The sequence below is a fragment of the Cyprinus carpio genome, chromosome B11 (genome assembly GCF_018340385.1).
Source record: "Cyprinus carpio isolate SPL01 chromosome B11, ASM1834038v1, whole genome shotgun sequence".
NCBI lineage: Eukaryota > Metazoa > Chordata > Actinopteri > Cypriniformes > Cyprinidae > Cyprinus > Cyprinus carpio.
In genome coordinates, this window is record NC_056607.1 from 7,728,249 (window position 1) to 7,740,399 (window position 12,151).

Here is a 12,151-nt window from a genome sequence, read left to right on the forward strand (position 1 = left end):
TTAAAACAGATGGTAACATAATTCAGAAACAAAATACTTCATTAACATGTACACCTACCCCAGCGGTTCTCAATTCCAGTCCTCACGCCTCCCAGCTCAGCATATTTTGCATGTCTCTCTTTGTTAACACTCCTGATTCAGATAATCAGCTCGTTAGAAGTGAGCTCCGTGCATGAACTGTGTTCCCATGGTCCCTACACAGTGTTCATTGCTCCCTACTCCCTGAGCAGGGGACATCTGTTGAAGTTTACCTCACTTTGGAACATTTATTCAAAGATTTGTGCTGTACAGTGTCTTCATACATGGACAAGTGTGACCTCTGTGAATAAATACAATTTAAATTCACGTCTCGCACACTAAAGTGCACTTTGAATGGAACATATACGTTCACTTCGAACTGGAATCGTGGGGGAATATCCTGTGATGTCCACTTCGCAGGGCACTTACGTTCACATAGAACAAATGTCTGAAGCAAAAGAGAAGCATACAAAATGTGCAGATCAGGGGGGTGCGAGGACTGGAATTGAGAACCGCTGACCTACCCCAACCCTAAACCTACCCTTACAGTAGGAAAAATACAGTGTTGGAAGCATAAACTGATAGGCAGCATTATTTGTTAGAATACCGGGACACACGACATAACAGTATGTTAAGGGGCGTAACATTTCCATCACATGCGTGAGGTATTCGGCCAATCACAACGCACTGGATAGCTGGCCAATCAGAGCACACCTCGCTTTTCAGACCAATGAGCTTTGTAAAAATCAATCTGTTTCAGAAATAGAAGAGAAACAATAATGTACAGTATGTGGAAAATAATGTGTTTTTAGAACCTTAAACTGCATAAACACATTTCAGTACACCAAATACAAAAAATAATGTTCTTTTTATATATATATATATATATATATATGCACCTGTATATTGTCAGTAAAATAAATAGACCTTTCTTGCACTGAAAAGTGTCTTTTTTTAATCTAAGTCACTCTCTTTCTCTCTATCTATATATATAAGATAGAAATAAAAGATAGAAAATATATAAATATTTGAACCTGTAAATACACTGAACAAAATTATAAACGCAACACTTTTGTTTTTGCCCCTCATTTTTCATGAGCTGAACTCAAAGATCTAAGACTTTTTCTATGTACACAAAAGACCTATTTCTCTCAAATATTGTTCACAAATCTTTCTAAATCTGTGTTAGGGAGCACTTTTCCTTTGCCGAGATAATCCATCCACCTCACAGGTGTGGCATATCAGGATGCTGATTAGACAGTGCCTTAGGCTGGCCATAATAAAAGGCCACTCTAAAATGTGTAGTTTTATCACACAGCACAATGCCACAGATGTCGCAAGTTTTGAGGGAGCATGCAATTGGTATGCTGACTGCAGGAATGTCCACCAGAACTGTTGCCCGTGAGATTGAATGTTCATTTCTCTACCATAAACCGTCTCCAGAGGTGTATCACAGAATTTGGCAGTACATCCAACCGGACTCACAACCACAGACCATGTGTAACCACATTGGCCCAGGACCTCCACATCCAGCATCTTCACCTCCAAGATCGTCTGAGACCAGCCACCCAGACAGCTGCTGCAACAATCTTTGCATAACCAAGAGTTTCTGCACAAACTGTCAGAAACCGTCTCAGGGAAGCTCATCTGCATGCTCGTCGTCCTCATCGAGGTCTCGACCTGACTACAGTTCGTCGTCGTAACCGACTTAAGTGGGCAAATGCTCACATTCGATGGCGTCTGGCACTTTGGAGAGGTGTTCTCTTCATGGATGAATCCTGGTTTTCACTGTACAGGGCAGATGGCAGACAGCATGTATGGCGTTGTGTGGGTTAGTGGTTTGCTGATGTCAATCTTGTGGATCGAGTGGCCCATGGTGGCGGTGGGGTTATGGTATGGGCAGGCGTATGTTATGGACAACGAACACAGGTGCATTCTATTGATGCCATTTTGAATGCACAGAGATAACGTGACGAGATCCTGAGGCCCATTGTTGTGCCATTCATCCACGACCATCACCTCATGTTGCAGCATGATAATGCACAGCCCCATGTTGCAAGGATCTGTACACAACTCCTGGAAGCTGAAAACATCCCAGTTCTTGCATGGCCAGCATACTCACCGGACATGTCACCCATTGAGCATGTTTGGGATGCTCTGGATCGGCGTATACGAAAGTGTGTTCCAGTTCCTGCCAATATCCAGCAACTTTGCACAGCCATTGAAGAGGAGTGGACCATCATTCCACAGGCCACAATCAACAACCTGATCAACTCTATGAGAAGGAGATGTGTTGCACTGCGTGAGGCAAATGGTGCTCACACCAGATACTGATTGGTTTTCGGATGTAACTGAGTAACACTGATCATGTGACTTAGTACAGACTTTCTTGCTTATATTGAAGCCCAAGATGCTCAAATTCTCGAATCACGCTGGATTCAGGTTTTGTTAATGCATCTCCAAAGGTGGAGATACCAGATGCTTTGCATTCCTTCTTGTGAAATAATTAATAACCTCAGGTTAAGCACATTGTGTGTGTTTAGTTTTGAATTGGTGATTGAATTCCTGTCTTTTATTGTAATTTAATGACTTGTTACTATGGTTACCATGCCTATGTTTGCCTTGGTTATCATTACCATCTTACTGATTCTGTGAATCTTTAACTTTGTCTTTGTTTTAGACATCTACATTGATGAGAAGAAACAGTGTTACAAAGATTTGGGCTTTAAAAGGTATGAGGGAACTTGCAATATATGTTTTCATGAATATTTTTGGAATGTGTATGATGGATTGTGACACAAGCATGTCAAAATGAACAAAAATATACTGGTTTTCAAACTCGGATACAATGCCATGAATGTGATTCCAGCTGCTATGGGAAAGAGTGTACGAAATTGTCTCAAAGGTATTTATAACACATTACACATTGTGCTTGTATAATTCAGGTATAATAAGATTTAGTGATTAAATGACTTATTAGGTGTCTTATTTGTAAACATTTTTTAATAATGACCTTATTTTAGGTGTTAAATAATCGCTCATTTCAAGATGTGCATGCAATCTTAAACCTTTTAAAGACTTAAACTCTTCTGATTCCGGTTTATCACACACGTTCTTGAAGGCAAGTACAGAAGGAATTTGTGGAAACCGTGGAGATCTTCTGCAAAGTGGAGGCATGCTTATCGTCGCAAAAGGTAAAATTACAATGTTTGACACATTTTCATCATTCTCAAAAGTAAATGTATTGGTCCAGTCTTGAAGTTAGACGGACATGTTATTTTGTTGATTATCTTTTACTTTCTCTGTGTACTGATAAATAAATGTGTTAAAGAGCAGAACTGAGCCCTGTAATCTGAGCAGTCGGTTCTATTTTCACTAGAGGGCAGCAAGACTTCACATTTATAAAATCTAGCACATGCACATCTGCTCTATGCTTAACAGTGAGAAATAATATGAAGAAATCTGCCTGTAGCAAAGATTAACAATTGAAAACAATGTATTCATGTTTAAGGATTTGATGAGTCTCTGCACTGCTTCTCTGTCTTCGTGTAAACAGCATGGGTGGTTTTAACTCTGGCTCTTTTTCCTGCAGAGTTACGCTCCAACCAAGCAATTGCACAAATTGTCTGAACAAGCTAATCAAGGTCTTCAGTATTACTAGAAAGTTACAGGCAGGTGAATTTGATCAAGGTTGGAGCTAAACTCTGCGGGAACGTGGACCCCGAGGGCCAGAGTTGAGGACCTCTGGTTTAAAGGAACAGTTCATCCAAAAATGGAAATTTGCTGAAAAGGCCTCAGGGCATCCAAGATGAAGCTGATAAAAACATCACAATAATTCACAAGTATAATTCACACCACTCCAGTCCATCAATTAATGTTTTGTGAAGCGAAATCCATCTGTAAGCACAATTTACAAGCTGAAAGAGTGGATTTGGATGGGAGATGGAGAAAGCGATATTATGGATTACGGGCTCGCGTTTTGGCCTGAAGTTAAAACACCTTGATGGATTTGTTTCTTACAAGCACGCAGCTTTTCACTAACCAAACATAAATTGATGGACTGCAGTTGTGTGGATTACTTGTGGATTATTGTGATGTTTTTATCAGCTGTTTGGACTTTCATTCTGACGGCACCCATTCACTGCAGAGGATCCAATGTTGGTGTAAGTTATGTAATGTTAAATTTCTCCAAATCTGTTTTCATAAAGAAGCAAACTTATATATATATCTTTAATGGCCTTAGAGTGGGAAAATTATCAGCAAATCTTCATTTTTGGGTGAACTATTGCTTCAAGAGTCTTAAAAAGTACTTCATCAAAGAGTTTCATTGCCAAATTGTTATCACTGTTAACTTGTTTTGGATAAAGATAATAAAGCATATTTTAGGATCATTAAGTTATTGTGCAATGTGACGTTATTTTCAAGTAAATTAAACATGTTTACCCCCAATTCTCATCACTTGAATGCAACTGGATCTTTTTTTGTTGTCGTTGTTTGCAATTCTCATTAATTTCTTGATGATTCTCATTAGATTCTCATTACTGTAATAGAGTAATGAGAATATTTATGTCCAGACACAATTATTCTAGTTAAAATCTACTTAAATTAAAATCTTGTTTAAACAGGTGTAGCATTATGTAAAAATACTATTGAAATTATATATATATATATATATATATATATATATATATATATATATATATATATATATATATATATATGATATGTTTATATGAAAATTTAAGGTAAAGTGTGTTTAACTGCCTTGAAAACAGTATCACAATGTAAAAATGTGTCACTCTGTTCAGGTGGAGAAAAGGTTCTGCTGCATTTTGTCTAGAAAACGCCCGCAGACATCGTATCTCTTGAGGACATCAGCTCTCGGGATCTCTGTGAACGTTCAGGCTGGTGAAAAGCCACAGGTAAAACAAGAAGAATTTGTGAGGTCAAGCCTCTTTGATACTGGAATATAGTCAGATTTAATATAGTTGTGTTTACTGGTGGGTAAATTAGTCAGGAGTTCTTCCTCCAGGCTATTTCTGGGTTTGTTTATGGTAACAGGAACAGCATTGCAATACATAATGATATCTGTTAGTACAGGATAGAAATGCATGAGTAGTAATTTTTCTGATTAGTTGGTGGGTTGATATAGAATTGAACTTGTGTGCATATAGCAGCTTTTTTTCCAACAACTTTCAATGCTGCAGACAGAATTTAAAGCCTGTTACTGTCTGGTGATTTTTTTTTTTAACTCAGGTTTTGCATAATGTGAAACTGTTTTTGCACTGTTGCCAGACTTATTCATTCGATCCATCAAGTCAAAAATTAAAATGAGAAAGTATCTTTCGTACGTAAAGCATTTAATTGACTGTATTATATGACAATAGGCTTTACCACAGGTATTTGATATATATAAACAATTTGATAATTGTTTTTCTTAGCATTACACACACAACAGTGTAGATTTTTCTCACGCTTCCTACCTCTAAAATATATTTCGAGTGATTTTAAATGGCTCACATTAACTTTTCTGGATTATAAAATAACTTTTGATGAAGTGTTTCTGTATTGTTCTCATGCTGTTGCTTGATATTATATTACATAAGGTCAAAAAGCAAGTGGTTTTTCTCCGCAAACTGGCTAAGTTTACCCATTATTATATGTTTTTACTTTAATTGAACTTAAAAATTTAACCACTTTTGCATGAATGTATGTTTTGAGGTCAGCGTAAATACTTTTATTGTGCATTATGTAGAGAAACTTTACAAGGACAATTTCACTGTGGTTTTTACTGCAGTAAAGAGTTTATAGAGTGTAAGATTTTTGGCTTGCATTGATCTGTGCAAGCACACATAGAATATATAAAGACATCCATTGTAAAACTGAAACACCAGAGACAACCTTAACTTGTTTTGCTGAATTTCACTGGAATAATATCTTACCAGAATATGAGGAAAAGTGCAATTAAACCCTTACAGGCCTTCACAAGACATACTAAGGAATCTGTTTTATGCTGCAGCGTGACCTAATTCATGTCAGCGAGCAACTTAACAATTAGCTGTTCTGTAAAGAAAGGCATGAATCTGTCTGATTTTGGAGCACAGATGCTTTGGCTTATGTAATTGGGTGTTTGAACAAGTGAAGTGATTGTAGGATAGAACAGAGTCTTGTTGTGAGGCTGATCTCCTGGTTTAACATGATCTTAACCGCCCGAGGCACCACGGCGCACCTGGGCGTGAGATTACAGTGGGCTCATATAACGACAAAACCCTCTAAAACCGACGGATGCATTTCCCCAGGCTGCTATTTTTGATGCTGGTTATTGCAGGGTTTTTTTTTTTTTTTTTTTACACGGACATCACGCGTGGTCTGAGGTAAGGAGTTTTACGGTAGTATCCTGGAGGAAATGACACTTTTGGCCTTTCTCTTCCTTGACAAGCTCAAGATGAGAAGTAGACTAAATTACCGTGTTCCAATGGTGAGCGCTGCTTCATGTGTGTCCAATCTAGGAAGCAAAAACTTCCTCTACAGAAACAGAAGAAATATACAGAAACTGATTGTTAGATTAACTCTGTAACCCCCCCCCCCCACCACCACCTTTTTTTTTGGGTTGCGTATCATATTTGATACATCAGACTTTTATTCACAGACTATATATTATGTTATATGATATCATGAGAATATAAAGCTCATACTCAAGGAAGAAAACCACAATTTGCCCAATACTGAGCAAAAATATGCAATTTGGTGCAGATGCTGATATTTATATGCCAAAAAGTAACTAATTCTGATAGCTTGTTGCGTAAATCAGTAAGATCTTTATAACAGTCTACTTAAAGTGAATATTACTATTGGAATATAACAAATAAACATTCCTCAAAAGCCTGATGGATCATATTTGAACACATTTTAACATGATGTTTAAAAAAAATTCTATATTGATAATCAAGTAAACCTAAGATGCTTCAGTCCAGTAAGTGTTTATCTTGAAATATTGTTAATGTTATGAAAGTTATTCTTGCATTTACTTTATAAAAATCTAAAGATTGTACAGCAAAAAGACATGTGAACAATGACCTGAAGGGTGACGTTTTTACCTTTTATTGTTGAATGCATGTAAGAAAGACATGCATGAGTAAATAATGATATGTTTTGTTGCATTGATTCTAAAAACAATGTTCCAGCTGAGATTTTCCTTACATTTCCAAGAAGTATTTGGAAGAATTATTTTGGTATGTGTGTTTTTGATTTATTTGAGTTATTTTGTTTTTGTTTTGTTTTTTTGGTTTTATGGATTGGGTTCAAATGGTGTGGTTAGTTTGTTTTGTTCTTGCAACAATTCCGAGATTACACCACATTGTTTTTCTTCTGAATGACAGTGGTCTAGAAATAAATGAGCAGGATTTGGTTTGATGAAATGTGGTTTAGTAGGGTAAATGTCATATGAACCAGCAAAGATGCATAGAAATGTTATGAAACGTGTTTGTGGTCCTTCAGACAATGCATTGAATGCCGAAATAACTAAAGAATGTGGCATTTTTCCATGGAATGGTTTCTTCTTACAAGTGATTCTTGTCATTTGTAAAAACCATAAAACAAAAGCATAAAACTATACCATGCTGATTTAATGAATAATAAATCACTTGAGATACCAAACTGCAACCAGTGCTGTTTAGGATCATTGATATACTGTTTTTACTGTATATATGGTTTTTGTCATTTTAAAATTTAAAGTGAAAACCGAAAATATAAGTTTAAGTTTTAACATGTTTTTATGTCTATATAGTATTTATTACTTTTTATTTAATTTAATTTTGTCCTTTAAATAAATTGAGAAAAATTGCTTTGGAAAAGAGTTGAAATAAAATAAGTTTAATTTTATATTTAATTTTATAAAAATATATTTTATTTCAAGTAACTAAAACAATTTGTTAATCAATAAATGTTAATGGCATTGGTTTTAGTTTTAATTCACAGTAATAACCTTGTAATTGCAACAGATTAATAGCTTCTAATTGTTGAAAGATATATATATATATATATATATATATATATATATATATATATATATATATATATATATATATATAAATAATTCTTTGCTCATACTAGATAGTATTAGATCCGTATAACAATTCTGATTGCAAAAATCAAAAAAGAGAATTCTATTCATTTTATTAGTTTTCGCACACTATATTTTTAGCATGCTTTTTTTCTTCCCTAGTCTATTATTGTGGTCTCATTTGTTTTACTTCATGCCATAGTCAAAAGTCTGGTTTCAGAACGATCCATTGTGTCACACCACACCCCTAAAACTACCAAAAGTCATTTAGTCCATCCAGAGAATAAACATGGTGTCATTCAGGAGCATATCTCAGAGTAGATCGGCCCCAAGGGTCTTCTTGCACCACCTCAGGAAGGAAAGGGCCCAACAGACACTGTCAAGAGCCCAAACCCAGTGTCGTCACTGGATGACAAGGAACAGTCTCAAGGGAAACGTGACAGACTTCAGACGCTCTCAGAACAAAACTCTCACTGGGCGCTACCCTTTTTTGAAAATGGTAGACAAATTATAGTCCATCACTGATTACAAATTATATGACGAAAATGTAGTTAGTAACATAATCTGGATTACACATATTAAATAATTCATTTATCACATAGACTTGAATTTGATTGCACCAAATATATATATATATATATATATATATATATATATATATATATATATATATTTATATATAAATATTATATTCTTTGTTATCAACATCATGAAACGCACTAAGCATTACATTACTGCAAGCTTTCCCAAACTGTATGCAAGTGTGAGATTCATTTAGAAAGAAAATTTTAAAAAGCAAAACATATATAAGAATTGGGGTGAATCAATAAATTATGAATAATTTACTACCTTTTTGTGAATAATATGTAATTATGTAATCTAACTGTAATCTGATTATGAGCATTTTAAAATGCAACGTAATCTGATTAGAAGTACTTTATTTTTTAAATCTGATTATGTAACCCAGATTACATGTAATCAGTTACTACCCACCACTGCTAATATGTAGACTTTAGATATTAATATGCGCCATTTAGGGTAAATAAGGTACACAGATGTCCCTTTTGGCTTTTGCATCTTGGTCTAGTCCCGGTGACAGCTTTTTTCTGAGTGTGTTTGTATTCATTAACTGATCTGTCAAAGGCACTATGGTTTTGAAAGAGCCTCACACAAACTTCCATAACCTCAGGGAAAACCTATTTTCTTTTCTTTGTATTTGTTTATTCTTTGAACAGACTAAAGGTCTTTTGTTGGTTTTGGAGCCGTTTACACAGAACTCATTTTTCCATTCCAATGCACTTCTTTTCTATTGATTTTCTATGTCAAGTCAAGTCAAGTCACCTTTACATATTGTGTCAAAGCAACTGAACAACATTAATTAGAAAACAAGTACACATGTAAACACACACTGTGCAGACCTGTTTAACCGTTGCGCTCACGTCTTGTGTCATTTGCAGCTTCTCGTACATAAGCAATGTGTTTTTAAGACACCATGTCAAGTTAAAAGAATTGACCCTTTGCAAAGACCCGCCACCCTTAGTTACTGTTGCTATGTCTGACAAGCCATGCCGCTCTCACACTACTCATCATGTTCTCACGCAGTGAAAAATACATCACGGTGCAAAGAAGAAACTGACAATGGTCTGACAAGCCATGCCGCTCTCACACTACTCATCATGTTCTCACGCAGTGAAAAATACATAAGAAAAAGGGAAACAAAATATTCGCTTTACAATAAATAAAGTTTTGTGGCCACCGATCATCTTTTCATATTTACTTAAAGCACAAAATAAACATGAATGGACATCAGAAGTAAATTTTTCAACTGGAAAGATGTCAAGAAACTAGTTTTCAAGTTTAAGTCCACCAAAGTTAATCTACTCTCCTGACTGATTTGTTTGTTGGACAAAATGGTGGATTCAGCATTATGATTGGTCAGATCGCCTGTCAATCAAACTCCCAGCAAAGGGTGAATTTCAACTTTGACATGCATCGCTGCTCATCAGTATCCCCTTTCACACAGTAATACCAGTAAATTGCTGTAAAATTACTGGAACGACTTTACCAGTAAATTCAAAAATGTGCTGTTCACACAGGCAACAACGTTCCGTCTTTTTTCCAGTAACACACATCGGTTTCAAATTACCAGTAAATTGTATTTGCATCATTAACCAGAAATGACCTCTAAGTGGCAGCACCTCAAATGTTATGACTGGCCCAGAGCTGTTGGTCCAGAGTAGATGTCTTACGTCAGCGCGTCAGCATCATTCCAGCAGTTTACTGGTAATGTTACAACATCTATTAATGGTATGTTTCAGGATGTTTTTTTTTGGTATTTTTGGAAGTGTTATGTTCACACATGATCTCTTGATGATAATTTACCAGTTATGTCTGTATGTGTGAAAGGGACTAATGTCAGTTCCAAAACAGTGGACCAATCAGAAGACCCGGAGTTGGGTCAAGCATCGCAAGCTTTTGTTTACAGTAGCAAACTGGTGGAGAAGACATTCTGCCCTGTGTTTTTTTTTAATTCCATTCCTGAGCTATGTATTTCACATTTTTAGACACGTTCTGTGTGAATGACCCCTTAGGGGTGTCTCGTGAAACCAGATTTTGATTATGGCATGAAGTAAAAGAAATGAGACCACAGTAATGGATCAGCACAGAACAAAAAGGTACCAGAACATGGTGTGCAACAAAACTGATTAAATGAATGGGAATCTCTTTTATGATTTTTGTGATCAGAATTGCTGTATTGTTACAAATTAAGTGAATTGAATAAACATTAAACTGACTTGAGTTGAATAATGATGCTGTTGACTTCTTTAGAGCTGCTGAATTAAGTTTGTTTCATAATTATTAAACTCTACAGTTATTGAACTAAATTGAGCTGAACTATGACTATATTGTATTTTTAGAGCTGGTTTACAGCAAAATCTGTCCTATAATTGATGAACTTTGCTTCAGTAATTCTGTTATTTTCTTGTTTATTACTATGAAGCTGCTTTACAACAATTTGTATTGTATAAAGTGCTATATAAATAAAGGTCACTTGATTTTCTGTCCATATTTGATTCTTCACAATCCCAATTTTATTTTATTTTTTTTGTAAGATGATGCCCAGAATTAAATGTTATTGGTTTGTCAGAAATGGATAAGCCTGATCTGGTAACTGTGAAATATTCTATTAATATAACTAAGAAAAAAAGCACCACAGCTGCTCTTTTAGGATATATGTTGCTTTGAAGTTCAATAACAGGACATGTCGCAGGTCTTGTTTACCCATAAAAGACCACCGGCGTCATCTTTGAGCCACCGATGCCATTTCCTCTGGAGTGTGGGATGTGGCAGTTACTTTCACACGACCGTAAATGCATTGACAGACTCACCCTACTTTGATTTTAGCTTGAAATACTGACTTTCCTTAATAAAAGGGAAAGTTCAGCCAATAAAATGTAAATTCTCCCGTAATTCCAAACCTGTATGCCTTTTATTGTGTAACAAAGGTATTTAGAAAAATGTGTCAGTGTTTGCTTTTGTCTGTATAATAAAAGTCAGTGAGATACAATATTATATAAGACTCAAGTTTTAATGCATCGTCACACCAACCAATTTAATATCATTTTTGTGTCCTTTACAGTGTAATGAAGATGTTTGCATGAGATTTTCAGGGATTCATTCAGGGATGAATGGACTGTGATTTCTGGTTATCCAGTGTTGTGTTCCTACTAATCTGACTCAAATCATCTTTACATTTATATGATGCATTGCTTATAACGCACAAATCATACAACTAGGAAATAATAACATTTATAAACATTTTATATGCATCATTGTTGATCAGTAATGTTATTTTGATCCTCTTGTTTTGCCAAATGCATTCAAATTAGTATTTCATTTAATATGTCTTTTAAGCTTTGCGCTAAAAGATACTGCTTTAATGAGATTCTTTTATAAACTTATATTTATTATCATCTGTTTCCAAACATGTCTGACCAAATGCAACTTGTTAATTGAAGAATGTTAATGACATTGTATATATTAAATCTCTTACCAAAGTATCTTTGTTTA

At 35.3% G+C, this 12,151-nt stretch overlaps 1 pseudogene; it reads left to right on the forward strand.

Moving 5' to 3' along the window:
- The first annotated feature begins 1,397 nt into the window (after window positions 1–1,397).
- Window positions 1,398–11,780, forward strand: LOC109098366 (annotated as a pseudogene).
- The last annotated feature ends 371 nt before the right edge of the window (window positions 11,781–12,151 follow it).